General features: G+C 42.5%; 1 long non-coding RNA gene across 2 annotated transcripts in view; it reads left to right on the forward strand.

The window, feature by feature from the left end:
* Nucleotides 1–4,998: 4,998 nt before the first annotated feature.
* The window catches only part of LOC109369323, an 81,248-nt gene continuing 70,527 nt past the window's right edge, over nucleotides 4,999–15,719 (forward strand). For both annotated transcript variants that reach the window (XR_004161608.1, XR_004161610.1), the window contains exons 1-2: nucleotides 4,999–5,128; nucleotides 6,821–6,907. This is a non-coding gene — a long non-coding RNA (uncharacterized LOC109369323). The remainder of the gene's footprint in view (nucleotides 5,129–6,820; nucleotides 6,908–15,719) is intronic.

The raw sequence follows: 15,719 nt of genomic DNA on the forward strand, positions 1-15,719 counted from the left end.
TCATGTTTTCTTTTTTCCCTTCCCTTCCCTTCCCTTCCTTTCTTCTTTTCTTCCTTTCTTCCTTTCTTCCTTTCCTTTTCCATAGCACGATGCTTAAAGGAAGCAGGAGCTGGAAGAGAGAGCCCAGAGAACAGTAATGAGAGTAATCAGCATTCTGGCAAATATGACCCATGAAAAAAGATTGAATTAATTGGGGTTAATTAGCCTACAGAAAAGAAGGCTGAAGGGGGAAGGTGTGAACAGTCTTCCAGTATATAAAAGACTGCTGCAAGGAAAAAGACTATAAACTTTTCTCCTCACCCATTGTGGATAGGACAGGAAATAATGGACTTAAATTACAGCAAGATTTGAGTTAGAAATAAAAAGGCCATGGTAGTGAAGAACCACAGTGGATTGCCTGGGGAGAGTATGGAGACTCCATCATTGGAAAGCATTTTAAGAACAGATTAGCTTGCCTTTTCCAGGCATGGTTTAGTTCTAGTTCATCTTATCTCAAAGCAAGGGATGAGCTAAGTGATTTCCTGAGGTTTCTCCATATCTTGTTTCTTTGTGGTACCAGGTGTGAGATTCAATGACCTTTGCACATGGGTTGGAGCATCTTGGGCAGGAAGAATGATTTAATCATACCTAGTGTGATGTGAGAGTTAGTTCAGTACTCCCTAGAGCTGTGCTGAATAATACTCTCAAATACCTGTTGGACACACACTCAACTGGGCTCTCTCCCACTGCTGGTGGGAATTACAGAATTACATATTAGGGAGAGAGCTGGAAGCAAAAAGGGTTGAAAAAAGAAATGTTCTCTGCAGCAAGAGATTTCATGTCATGGGATTTTTTTTTTATTTTTATTTTTTTCCCTTAAATTGTTCAAGATAGTTTGGATAAACTACGAAGTCTGTTAAAATGTTAAAATTGTGTTCAGTATTCAAATTGGTTTTCAGAGTAGTTCTCAAAACCATCTTGTACTTATTACCAATCCTTATTACTGTTGTAGCCACTCCTGGAAGTCCTTTTCCTTGTTCTGGTTTCTGCTGTTCTTGATCCTTCTCTTTTTAACCCCGGAAAAATTAACCAACCAGTCCATCTGGAAGGCACACATTTCCTTCTTCTCTTTCACCCTCCCTCTGTCCTTTCAGCCTGGCAAAGACCATGCAATTCTTACGCTGTCAAAACCTGATAAAACCAAGCAGAAAAAATACTCTTTGCAGTGCATTCCTGCACCACCAGTTGCCTTTTCCCTTAGAGGAGGTGAACTGGGCATCTCTGACTGCTTCTTTGACCATATGGTGACACCATCTCTGTCTCTGTCATTTCATAACATTCAGAAATGTTCACTCCCAGCCCCCAAGGTCTCTCCTGTGCTATCCCAGATGTTATGCAAAATACAGCAGGCATTTATCACCCCAGGCATATTTAGATGATTTATAAGGCAGTACCACCTGCCCTTCAGTCTTCCAGAAACATGTGCTGCTGACATTCGACAAGGTAACGCTTGTTTCTCCAGCTTAAAGACTTGGTGACAGGCTTTGCAAGCCAGGTGGGCTGGCTTTCCTGCACTCAGTGAAAAAAAAAGTAAAGAAGGGAAGGAAGGAAGCAAGTAGTTTGCCAAAGGCAGTCACATCAGACCAGCCCCTAATGATCCTAATGTTCCTGAAAGTATGGGTCATGTTTTCCTGACGCTGTCACATGGAGGTGCAGATCACACATTCTTTCCTAGCTGGGCTGTGCCAGATGAAGAGTGTACTGACTCCAACTGTTGGCACAGGGTCTCTGCCTGAGGCAAGATGCTTTCTATACCTTCCTCCTGAGAGTTTTTTTCTCGGCATCCTGTTTTAGCTATCCGAACGGGGTTAGCAATGACCTGTTACTAAAGCTGAGCTTGAAATGAGGAAGGGGGTGTTCACAGGAGCATCTCGGCCGATCTAACCAAGCAATAATGTCTTCTTGGCTGCTGCTGGAAGACAATATGACACCAAGCCTTATGGATATGCCATTGAACCCACACAAAGAGAGCCTCAAAACCTCATATTACTACACAGAAATAATGTTTTTGCCTGATATGTGATGGACAGGAGATAAAGACAAGGAGACATTAGGCTACTTCTACATAATATGGGAACATCTTTTGTGCAAAGCTATCTGCAGACTCTTTGTACGGTTAGCTTCAGTGAGAGCTCTGAAGAGAAATTTTCACTGGCCTCCTGAATAGAATGGCTTGGTCATCTCTACCTTGTACAGCTGTCTTAGCCCCATAGTAGCAATTATTTCAGGTCAGAGGCAGTGTTCTCCCAAGAAGTACTGCTCTTCATTCCCACTGCCTAATTAAACCCTACACCGGAATCTTTCCCTTCTTGGTTTCTAATACCTGTGTGCAATCACAGTCATACTTTGCCTCTCCTGATCACAGCACCTCGATCACAGCCTCGAATGTCTTGTGTAATCTGACATTGGTCTCACTGTGTGTTAAAACAAAGAGGGCAGAGCAGAGCGAAACAGAATCATGCACCATTCAGTTAAAATGCCTGAAGGCTAACAGGGGTTAGCATGAAGCTCCCAGCACACAGAGCAGCCAGCCTCATCAAGTTGTGTGTGTGCACTTCAGAGGAGACCAGAGGTTGTAGTTACAACCTTTGTCAGTAGGTACTTTGGGTTTGGAAAGATGGCCAAAGAGACAGACGCCATCCTACAGATGGAAAGCACGAGGTACTCTGAGAGCTGGAGATGCACGACGACAGCCCTGTGCTAAACTGGCCTCAGCAGTGCTTTTGATCTCTGTTCTCTACCTCCTCCATACTGATACTTGATTTCAGAGTTTAGACAAACATGCTTCGTCCAACTGTCTGTATTCTTCTGAGCAAATTGATGAGTGCTCAAAAAACACACTTTCTTCCACTGCCTGAGGTGGGTGAGAGTAGTGCACCTGGTTCCTGTGAGCACAAAGCCCAAACCATTTGTTTTTGATGCATTCAGCAGCAGAAGGTGACTTGCAAAGTACTGGAGCAAGTTAAACCTGTGCTTGCTGAGCCTCTTTTGTACACTGACAGGCTGACATGCCCTGCTCTCACAACAGTTATATTTTTCCCTGCTTACAGATAACATCACCCTGAGCCCTGTGGTCAGGACATTTTTACAACATCTGCAATATTCCCTTACTGATAAGAAATGCTAGATTTTGGTCTGCAGCTTTCTGACAAAAGGAACAATGGCTCTTCCTCTAGAGCAAAGGGCTGGAGGCATTGCGTATTATCACAGTGGCTTTGTGTTTCTGGAGGCAGATGTTTGGTTAGATACAGATTTGCCAGGTATCCCTTAGCTGTCACCAGAATTTATAAAACAAAAACCCAGCTGACCCCTAGCAACAAGATATGGAGACAGGTAAACTCTGTTAGTCTGCAGAAACCAAGTAAACAGGGCCAGAAAAACCTCCAGAGTCCACTACAGTACTTGAGAATGATTGTCTCCCAGACAGCTCTGCATGAGTGAAGCAACAGGCTTTCCACTGGGAGACAGGTCAGCGTCTCCATTATCGAGTGTGCCCATCTGAGGCTGCATCTCCACCCTTTTAATTTCACCCTATTCTTCATAGTTGTAAGACCTCTATGCCCCTCAGGACAATTATTCTTCCATCCAATATTTGTAGCGGGTTAAGTATGCTCCTCTGGGCATAGCTAGGCAGCTATACATATTTAGCTCACTCTTCCTCCCCGGGAATAAATTTCCCCAGCCCTTTAATCATGTTTACCGCTCTTCTCTGAATCTCTACAGTGCTGGTGCTTTGCACTGAGCCTCATTCATATCTGGGCTTTTTTGATGAGCCGTGAAACCTCATGTTTGCCTTTTTTTTTCTTCCAAAAGAGAGGCAGTCCAGCAGAGTAGCTAGCACATGGCCTCCCGTGACTATGGCTTTCTACCTCTCCAAACCACTGGATGATCTCGGTAGTCAGTTGCTGTTGCTGAACTTGTTGTTGCACTCGTTGCAGAACTTACAGTCACTGTAAACTGAAACAATGGTTTCATATCCTATGAAGTGCTTGGAGATCCGCGTGTATGTGCAAATAGAGTCACTCAGCACTACTGCCATTGCTGCTGCCTGGAGAAAGGTCTGGCACTGAGATGGAAGTCAGCTCCTCAGGGGCCCAGCCTCCTCACACATATCAGGGCACAGCTGCCTCTGTGTTTGCTGACATCCACTTCTGCTGCACAACCTTCATCCCTGAGCTGGGTAGAAGTCTCAGAGGAAAGGACAGTTGGATCTTGAACTGAGAGGCAATTATACTGCTGAATAAGTTCACCTCCCTCTGATTCCTCATCATCAACGAGGAACCAGGATATTAACTCCCAATAAATGAAACCATCTGTATGAGAATTGCTGAGTCATGGCCTGAGCCAATGATTGACCACCTGGTGAAGGGATACAGCCAGCCCTGGGAGCACAGGTAAAAGCAATTCACCAGAAGGAGTGGAACCTGGTTCTACCCTTCCCTAGCAAAAATAAGGAATAGAAAAGTTAGTGGAGAGTAGTTCAGCCATGACACTCACCAACAACGTTTATGTACTGCTACAGCTTTTAGCCACACAGATGGTGGAGGAATAAAGGCAAGGAGAGACCTAGTCTCAGCCCCAGCCATTCTCCCACTGGCTAGGTCATATCTTCAGGCAACTTTTGACTGAAATTGTAGTTAAAGAGCATAGCAAAGTGGATCACTTTTGCCTAGACATGAATGAAAGAGAAGGATGCAAGGAGAAGGAACCAGTAAAAGATGGGGAAGCAAAAGGTGAGACGTTCAGAATGAGCAGTGGAGAGGCTCTGTTACTTCAGTCGTGTTTCCTGTGTTTCTACTGCTGTGAGGAAATAAACACTACTGGGAAAGTTATTCAGTGCATTACTGTAAACTTCTTGTGAAGGGAGCCGTGCTTTCCCTCAATACCTCTCACTTGAAATGGATCCAGAATTACTGACTTGAGTTATGAGGTCATAATATGTTCATAGGTGGAGTCCAGGCACAAGGGATGGGCAAGGGGCACAGCATGTTAGCAGGGATGGCAGCCCAAATGTGCCAGTCACACAAGCTATCTGATCTCATCTGAAAGAAGGGAGACAGATGGCTGACAACAGGCTTTATCTGAAGAGGTGAGGAGATGCTTACAAAGGGGTACTTTTTAGAAAATAGATTCCAAATATTTCCTTGTATTTAGCACAGGCCATTGTCTCTTTGTCAGCAAGTGCAGAAGCTGCTTAGCTAGAGATATGAACAACTTGGGGAAAGATCATCACTTGTTTTCCTGTTTAAGCAAAGATGCTTTCTCTTAATGATAGCCAAAGCAGGAGGCAGCATCTCTTGGCAAACAAAGTGACATTAAAAGCATTTGCTGGAAATGCTTTCCACTTTGTTCCTGAAAAATGTTCAGGGTATATTGATAAAATAGCAGAGGGTAAAGTTGTGCAGCAGAGGCTCAGCTATGGTAATTTGAAGTTTGGAAAGGGAAGGAACAGAGGGATAGTGAAGACCCTCTTGTGAGATCTAGGAGTTTCATCCTCTGGGAAGCTTCTTATATTAAACCTACTAATCATTTGATGCCATCTGGCATCATCCAAAGGCAGAAACTATGCTCTTCCAAATCATGTTTAGAAGATACTTGGATACCTCATTTCTAGCAGGGAAATGATTCACCAGTACTGGATAAAAAAAAACACTGGGGAAATCATCCCTAGCATACAGATGATTCTGGGAGTAGAGACTGGCAATGTGCCTTTGAACGCATCACTTCCCTGCACTCATGGGATAAATGCAGCAGAAAGGGCTGCATCCACAGGCTGTTTCCATTCCTTGCTGGAAGAGAGCCATGCAGAGAAGCACAAAGCTTTGCACCCTGCATGCCTTTTGTGAACAGGGCTCCTTTACAGTCATGGGACTGTTTTGGGGGCTGTGCATAGCAGTAAGGTATTATGCTGGGTATATGCAGACTCACGTGGGCCCATGTAGGGTGAGAAGCATGCTTCCACTGTGCCTGGAGTTAGACTTGCAGTGTGGATGCTAGGCAAGGCTCATCTCAGGGCTGGTCTCTAAGGCACCTGTAGCTGAAGGTGCAGACAGAGCCTGGGTACGCCTTGCAAGGCAGCAGAGACTCAATAGGAGCAAGTCTGAGATGAACTGAATTTCTATAGGAGTTAAGATCTGTCTGTCATGCCACTCGCCTCTCCTCAAAATATGATAGACCTTAAGATACAAGACCCAAACACTGCTGAAACAAAAGTGTGTATGGTTTCACCCATGGCAAGTGAGAATAAATCAAAAATATAACCAAATAAAAATGAAGTGAATCCTGTTGTTTCACACACTCCTTGAAAAACTTTTAGCTACAATGGTACATGGGGATTTTGGAGAACTGGAGTAAGGTAGTAATGACAACTAACCTTCCCTAATGTCTGACAGTTACCCTAGCTTGCTTCAATCCATTAAGTCTCACAGGAGTTTATAAAGTTAGACCAACTTGCTTGACCTACTGATATCTTACAGTGCTCAGCACCACAAGACTTGCTGTCTGCTAGTGAGGTTTACACACAGATGGAGCTCCATGCTCGTTGCAGTCATGTCACCTCTGTGGCTTAATTAACTCGATCAGCCTCAGGTGAACACTCACCCTCAGCCATTGGTCCAGGAGCTGCTTTTAGGCTCCAGTGCAGATATTTGATGCTTTTTTGAATTGCAAGTTCCATCTTGGTGAGTGGTTGTCTTGCATGAACTTCAGACTTGCCTCAGCTCACTGGACTGTGAGCAGAATCTGTTCTTGCTTCAAACCTTACTTTTTTTGGATGCCGTAGGGCTGTGCTATGATCACAGAGGATGGTGTATGTGCTTCAGCACCCTAGCTCATCTTCTCTTGTGGAGTACCCGTGTTTTTGCTGCAGGTAAGTGAACTTATCTTGATGGGAAAGTAACAAAAAGAGGTGTTTTGTCGGCTTTTTCAGCTGCTGACCCAGAAAAGCTGTCTGTGCAGTTTGATTTCAGTTATGGAAATCAAGGGATTTGGAGTAAGTGATTGCTAACAGGAAATGGCAGGGAAAAAAAAATCTTTTTTGCAAGTAGAGAAGAAATCTGGGCTGCTTATTTTACTCATTGGTTTTTGTTGTTTCTGATACCAATGTTTGAAAGTCTACCTTCCAAATGAGCATCTAGAACATATCCTCTTATGAAAGAAGTTGAAGTAAATCATATGGCTGAGAATTTAAGTGCTTGAAGTAATTTGTATTAAAGGTGAAAAATGGTGATGCTAGAGATGGATGTATGTAGGAAGGGGGAAGGGCACATCTTACTGAATTGCCAACCTGTTGTACTCACTGCTGTCTGATAATCTCAGGGGTCAGGAGCTCAGCAGAACTCAGAAGTGGGGGAATATAAGAACAGACAGGGAGAATGTTCACAATTACATTAAGCGATCTAAAACTGCATAAGGGATACAAACCATTGTGCCTGAAAGTAGCAGCCAATTAATGACTGATGATATTCAGGAGGGAACTTCCTCCATCCGCAGGTTGTTAATTGCATAATGGCACGCTCTCTTCTGCAGCTTCTTATGCCGCTCACAGCTGGAGTTGGGACCCTGTGCTGCATGGCTTGCAGACATGATCTGGTCTAGCAGTTGTTCTGCTCGTTTCCTCATTTTGTGAGGCACCCAGAAGTTACCAGTGTGGGATGCATTCACAATATGGGAAGTGTGGTGGCAGCCACTTAGTGGCAGGTGAAATTATTTGCATACTGATGCGTTGACAGATGCTTGAGTTGTACACAAACACATTATATGAAGCTGTGCACTAAAGGAGAGGCACATATTTCTAAACAGAGTCTGTCTTGCTGAGGAATTCTCTTACTCCTGCTGCTTGTTCTCCCACCTCCAGTCTAAATGAAATCCAATGGAGCGCTGTAAAATCAGCTTCTCTTTTGAGCTGCAAGTGTTGTATGCTTGCTTTTCTACTAGGTGTCCGTGGCTACTGTAGGTGCAAGGTGATGCTATAGGAGATGGGATTGGGGTTGAGGCAGTGAAAGTAGATAGTGCTCAGGGCTGTGTGAGGCTATATAAGCCTCATGGTGGTTAACAGAAGCAAGAACTCAAGGAGCAGCTGTGTCAGAGCCAATGCAAGAAAATTTCATTAGGCTATGAGACTTTCGAGGCCTTTATTAAAGACCACGGGAAATGTAAATGAAAAGAGAAAAAGGAATTCCCTATGCAGAGGTGAAGGAACAAGCTTCATTGCATTTTTCTAGGCTAGGAGGGATGTTAGAAGAATTCATTTAAGAGCTTTCTAGAATCTTCCTTGAGACAGAATTTTGTCCTAAAATGAGTATTACTGTAAATTTCTGTAATTTTCTGATGCACCAACAGGTGGTCTATGTAATGCTCCATCTTGTCTCTGTTTGCATTGTAGTCATATTTCCCAGCCGTGTCTCAAATAGGTTATGAAGAAGGAAAGAAGAACTTACCCTGAAAGTGTCACCCCTAATTAATATCCTCCAAGGCAGCTCCCTAATTAGTATGCAGATCTGGTTTCAGTGCAGCTTGTTAATGGGCTCGCTCCTCTGAGAATGGTAATTAGGTATGACACTGATGTACTACAGTGTTACAGGAAGCTGCCACAAGACTAGGTCCTCTGGACAGGTAAAGGCAGAAGCAGCAGTTGCTGTAACAGGAGAGTAGGCCATGCTTGGGGAAATCCATCTGAGAGAAGAGCGAAACAAGAGGGAAATCTGACTTGATTCACATAAGCAGTATGATGTGATCAGAGATCTGGGTGGCAAATGAAGTGAACAAAACCCATTACTAGGTTGTCCTAGATTCTCCATGCCTGCATCTACTCATGCTTCTAATCCCTGTGCTGCATCACCTCTTCCTTATTCTGATGTTCTACCTAGCTCTGAGAAATCCTATCAGTTTTGTCCTTAGTACTTCCATCGACAACTATAGCTTCCTGTATCTGCTCTTTTCATGATCAAAAAGGTGTTTGATTATTTGGTAGTCCTGTGACAGTGATAGGAAGGGACAGAATCATTCTGTAGTAATAAAATCTGGTTTCTAAGGAAATGTTCCTTACCAAACTACTGGAGTCTGCCATCTTTCATCTTTTACTGGGACATAATCTAAAATGTTCTTAAATTTTATATATCTAACAATCTCGCACGAGTCCTCTAAGGCCTTTCACAGTACTACACTTTAGAAGAGAAGGCAAATGGGAGAACTTCTTTCCAACAGATTAGATGAAAAAGGCTGCATCCCAACATGCTGAGCTCAATTATGTGATTTGTCAGTCTCTTTGAGTCAAGGATTCAGCACTGATTTTTAGCAAAACTTAGATTTTGGGGCCCTGATCCCCAGTATCGTGGAGTTGTTTATGTATGTGGTGTGGCCTCCATCAGTTGTCACCAAATAGGCTGCCAGACTCGTTGCTTGCAGCAGTCTATCATGATCATACTCTCAGATGTACAGCATTTCATCCTCTAAGTACACCCTGTAAGTTCTCTGAGCTTATACTCATCCTTACATTCTATATAATCTTCTATAACCCTCTTTTCTGTGCTGCACTGGGGAAGAAAGACATTTCAGCAGTCCAAGGGCTCTCTCTTTGTCTTATAGTGCTGTATCAATTTTGGTACATAGATAAATTATCAATTATCCCAAGAAAGTATTGCAGTTTTTCTGCAACACTGGATAACTGAGCATCAAGTGGTGGTGATTCATTGTGGTAATTAATGACAATATGGCTATGGAGGAATAGGAAGAAAGGAGACCTCCATCCAGTAAAGACTTGAATTTTTTTTTCGCAAGCATGGTTTTCCACATAGGCATGAACTGAAGGCAACTCTTTTCTCCTGCCACGAGTCAAATATTTCTAAGCAACAAATAAGAGGAGCCTCTGGAATGGGGAATTCTTCTAGGTGGAAATAATTCATTGTTACGAGCCCAAGGCTCGCTTTGTTTAGCAGATCTTTAGAAAGTAGTCAATGAAAAGTCTGAGCCCAGGAAAGTCAGGAAGTTCAAAGAAGCTGCATAAAGAGCTGAGCTTAACAAAGCTGGTATTCCTTCTAAAGTGCTGGGTAAGGCATGACTAAGCAAAATGGAGGTGAGTAGGTGAATTTCCTCTATCCCTGGTGTTATTTAGGATCTCTTACCAATGGAAATCATTTCTTTAAGGGTGCCTGTGGTAGAGGTTTGGTTGCTTCTACATGAATCCTCTCTGCTTCCTGAATGATACATATTGAAACAGTTTTTCTGCTTTTCCAATAAAAAAAATAAAAAATTAAGTCAGGACTACTGAGGCAGTGCTTTCCTAGTTCTGTTGAAGGATGATGCACTGTTCAACTAATTAATAGGTCTCTTTTCACAGTGAAGTATTACCAAAGGTTTCCTACCCACCTTCCTAAACAAGGCACCAGAGTAAGGTTTCCAAAATGCTGGGCTGTTCAATTCTGAATGCTACGCCTTACTAGATAAACTCATGTTCAGATTCTAAACAACTGGCTTAATTTTAACATCCCAAGTGCTTAGTGAGGTGTCAAGCACAGCCAAAGCAGTAGCTCTATCATCTGTGTATAGCTCTTGTCAATAAGCCTTGGAACAAAAGTGTACAGAGCAGTCAGGACTCCAATCCCTCACTGGCACCTCTGAAACAAATAATATTGTTAAGATAAATGCCTGGTCTAAATGCACAGCATTTGCTTTTCTCTGAAGTGGGGTAGCTGCCACAGCACTTTTCTAGCTCAGAGCTGGGTAGTCATGAGAACTTCTAATCTCACTTCTGTATGATCCCCTCCAGTCCAAACTCTGTTCCCTCGTGTGCCCTATGTCCTTGAACCCTGTGCCAATCCTAAAGGCTTTGCCCAACCTTCTTGTATGGATCGGTAGAGGAACTTGAAATGCTTTTTTTTTTTTTTTTTTTTTTTTTTAAGGGGACTTTTTATTCTCTTAAAGCATTGTCCCAAGACAATTGGGTGGAAGAGACATTTCAGTTGCCCTCAGATATTTTATAACTTTAAATATTTTATAGCAAATTAAATGTTAATTGTGTGCTGTCCAGGGGAGAAAATCATTGTAATATTCAATTAACATTTAATATATTAGCCATCAAATATTTAAATTGCTCTTATCCAATGGATGTATTTCCTTGGCATTTTCCAAAAGGATCTGACTTCTTTCCACAGAACTATAGAGAGTAATTTGAAAATGGAGGTGGGGGTGAGTGGGAGGGAAGACCATGTTTCTGTCCATGTTTTCTTCTTTTTGAAGCTTTCCAGCACAGTATAAAAGCTCTGGACACTAGCATGGGGAAAAGCAACAAGCTGGTAGTCCCTGCAATATGGCTTTGCTGTTCTGTTATTTCACCTTGACTACCAGTCATGATGTATTTCAGAATATGTTTGAGAATCTCTTAATTATACAGTTACGTCCTTAAGTCACTTCAGTGCCTTTTCATTGTGCTGTGCATCAAAATTGGCCTCTGTTCTCAGGGCCCTACACCTCATGGCCCCCACTTATATTTTTCAGTTTAGCTTGTTTTTACAGCTTCTCCCTCTGATCCATCCCTGGTGATCACTTCTTTGAGCTTCTTCCTTCATTGAAAGGTCTGTTTTTCTTCCTGTTACTCTCATGTGCTTTTAATACTTTTCTATCCTGTCTGTTCATCACATTGCTGTTTTATGCCAAAACTAGCAGGCCTTTTCCTCATTCCCTACGAAAAAATGGAAAAATTCCTGGTTACAGCAACAAAAAAAAATGTCTGTGGGAAAGAGATAATAAAAGTCAATTCTTGTGAAGTTCATATATAATACAGGTGACGTGTCAACTAACAGCAGGATTAGGCAAATTCCATGGAACAATGTGTATACATTAGTAAACAAGATGTATATTAACCTTGTGGAAGTGGGTATCCTGAAATAAAAACTGTGGGAACTGTGCATTGACTTGGAGATCTGTCTTGTGCTGGGCTGATTATGTAGATGATTCTGGTGCCCTGGTATTAATGAGCTGAACAGTGTGCTTGAAATGCTGTCAGGGATGTCAGTGTGGGAGGCAAGTGGAAGATCTGTCCCATCTGTGATTGTTTCATCTCAGTGGACATTCACATTCATAAATTTTGACCTTAAGCCTCTGGCAGCACAATGGCCTTCTTGTGAGGTGTTGAGTGGTGTTAGTGGTTGGGGGGAGGAGGGGGTTGGGTTGCAGCAAGAGTGTTGCAGAATCCTCTGAATGTCTGACCTGTCTGGATTCTGCAAGCCAACTTTGTGTTTTTCAACAAGATTCCAGTTGTGAAAATACGCAGTTATGGGTAAAATCTTTCTTATCAGTTCACGTTTTTTGGAAAATTTTTTGGAAAAATCTTTCTTATCAGTTCACATTTCTTGCCCTGCTACAAAATAATGCTTTCATATGGTACCTGGGTGGCTTGGCAGAGCTGAAATGGCTATGTTGCTCCTTGCTGCACAAATTAAGTCAAATTAAGTGAATGTACTCTGGGATTCTTGTTTCAGGTCTTGTTTCAGTCTTGAGGTCCACACCAAAAGCTGAAAATGGCAGTGTATGGTAAGAGATGTGAGGATGGAATGCTTCTCTTCTGAAGAGAAGGCGCTGATACTTCTAGTTAACTTATCAAAGTAAAAGGTCTTGATTGCAAAATAAAGCCAGTGGGGAAGAATTTATCTTATTTAGGACAGCTCTTTAATCTAGCAGTCACAGGTGTAAAGAGCTGTGAGAAGTGGAAACTAGGCAAGCTTGGAGTTAGAAGTAAGACACAGTAAAGAAATTAGTTGTTGGAAGAGTTCAGCTGAAAGGTCAGGGAGTTCACCAGTGCTTCAGCCTAGTATTGGCAGCCTTCCGTGTGGACTGCACAGTGTGAAACAGATGTTGTTAACCATGGTTCCTCAGCTGTAGGCTGAGGGTCTGTACTGGATTCTGTGGAAGGTCAGAACTACCCTGATTGCTCTTAAGGTCTTCATCTGAGTAACACGGGATAAAGTCATGGTTTTGCAGCATGCATCTTCAGCTTTTACCATGCTACGTTACCTTTAGTGCGCTGAGGAATCTGAGGCCACAGATCTTGGCACTTCTCTGAGAATCTGCTCTTGTTCGTACTTGCCAGCTTCCTCATCTTGGTCAGGTTACTATAGCCAGATGGTGCCTGATATAGGCTACATTCGCATGGCCGCAGCTTCAGGCCTTTGTTCTTGAGTTCTGATGTCCAGCACTAGAAACCCATGGTAGTGCTCCTGCTATGGGGCAGAGAATTCTCTGTGCACACCTTGATCCCGTCACAACTGTGAAGCTGGCTGTCCTGCCTCACTGCTATGCTTGCCTTTTTTCCAGGTGAAAATGAGATGCTGGGGAGGCAGGGGAGAACTGTGCAGCCTCTGGTCTCATTCCAAGGCCTGGGATTGCAAAATGCTGTAGCTGTAAACATGGCTAAGCTGAGGTTAACTCCTATGGTCTCTCCTGCTGTTACCTCCACAATAAATTGCCCACGTATCTTTTTGATGGCCTTTTTTAAAGTAGAACAGATCAATTATTTAGAAATATAGCTATACAGTATTCTAAAATAACAAGCCCTTAGAAACAGCACATTGAGTTTGCAATGATGTTTGCAGAGCATGGATCTAATTGGTGTGAAACTGTTATTTACAAACAGTTTATCTCCTTGCTTGTAGATTTCAGGGAGGGAAAGAATAGTGAAGGTTGAGGGGATGCTCTTAGCAAAGTGCTGGTTCTCTAAGAAATGAAATGGCAGTGGCATCTTCTCTGGCTTCTGCAGTCAGAGATGCTTCTGCTGTGAACTTAACTCTCTTTTATGTCTGTGCAGTACTGTGTAGTCTATTTCCTTGAGGGCCAGTGCTTTTGTACACAATGTGTGAAGAAGCATTAAGTTAGCTTTTAGGGGCTCAAGAGCTGCTTAAAGACTTGGATATGTACAACCTTACTTATCCTTTCATGTCTAACTCCCTTCTCTGGGGAGACCTGCTTGGGACTATCTGTTTTCCCCCTTCTTGGATGAGAAGAAGGACAAAAAGAAGATTGAAAACCATGGTACACAGTGTTCTCTCCTGTTAGGTAGTGGGAAGGAAGATCTGAGATTTAACTGGTGATCACAGAACTGAGGAGCCTGAAACACCACTGGGAAATTACCTTATTAGGATAAGGTGCATACATGGAGGACGTACTTATTAGAGGCATTGGCTGTCAGCTTTCTGTATCTCCTAGCCAATGCTGGAGAAAGAGCTGTTGTTTTGAGGCAGGGGCTCAGGGAACAGAAAGAGCCTAGCTATAAAACAGGTGTGAGGACTGTTAAGAATAGCAATATGCACATACAACTTCTGTATCTACGTGCTGAAAGCAATGCAGACCACTTCTTGATAAATGTGCAGATCTCTGGTACTTTCTAGGAGCCATTGCCAGAATTTGGCTTCATTTAGCCAATGGTATTTGGTTGTGGTTTTCTATTCAACCATTCCTTCGGACTGCAAAAAGCATATTTGGACAGTACTTAGTCTGATCTTTGGGGAAACTTCTAGTTCCCTTGAGTGTTCCTTGTCTCAAGAATAAGGAGCAAAGAAATATTTAAACAGGACATGCGGTTAAAAATATGATGGCTTATGTAACAAGGAGAAAAAGACTTTTGCTCTCATGGGGCCCATCTGTAGCAAGAGGTGAGGGTCCGGAGCCCCTTGCTCAAGAAGGATGTGGAGTTTTTGGAACAGATCCAAAGCAGGACCATATGCTCTGAGCTGCAAGGACAGTGCCCCATCTTTGCTTTGTATTTTAGACCATTTCCTCCACAGGAGAAGAATTGTGCCTTTTTGTTCCTGTGCAGCATCTGGCAAACCAAAGGCACCTGGCGTACTGTCAGTACTTAACAAATTAAATAGTAATAATACAAAGATACCTAGAGAGATTAGAGACTAGGTACAAAAACAAATGAAGATTCAGCTTGGTGGAAATGAAAGCTAATGTGTCTGGCAGCAATGGAAGCGTGGAGAAACACAGCCCTCTATGAATATTTGAAGTGTGTAAACACCAAGTGAAGAAGGAATTAGTTAATGTGTGTTAGGCAGAGCTAGCAGTGATAGAAAGAAATCAGAATGAGAAAACCCTTACAGTGAAGTTCATTGAGCTATTTAGGTAGTTTCCAAAAGGAAAGGCTAGAAATTACTTTGTCTGGGATGCAATAAAAATACTATAACACAGACTGAAATTCTGGGACCATTCAAGTTGGTGAGGAAATTTGCTCTGACACTACCAAAGCCAAGATTCCCTCCCCAGATAAACATAAAAGTGAATTGGCAGAAAAATTGACCTGTGATTGAGTGTTTGCTGTTTTCAAAGCTGTTTTGATAGTTTCTCACCAATGCAATACATAAAGGTGGTTTAGGAGAAAATATCGACATAAAATTCCAAGTATGGTATTGTATATAAACGAGACCAGTGTTTTACAGATTCAAGGCAGTGTGTTATTGTACATAATCACCGCAAGTGAACATCTGCAGAGTATGCAAATAATATATGGAGGCATTTAATACCAGCACCATATAGATTCTTTGGGAATTGACAGAACAGTGATTTTATTTTATTTTTTCCCCATCTTTTTTTTTGGCTTGCAAATCCCTATAAAATTTCCTGTGGCTGAGGACTCATTTATGGTGAATTAAATGTATGAGGTTTTTCTCTTAGTTGATTTTTTTTTTTTT

The sequence above is a fragment of the Meleagris gallopavo genome, chromosome 1 (assembly GCF_000146605.3).
Source record: "Meleagris gallopavo isolate NT-WF06-2002-E0010 breed Aviagen turkey brand Nicholas breeding stock chromosome 1, Turkey_5.1, whole genome shotgun sequence".
NCBI lineage: Eukaryota > Metazoa > Chordata > Aves > Galliformes > Phasianidae > Meleagris > Meleagris gallopavo.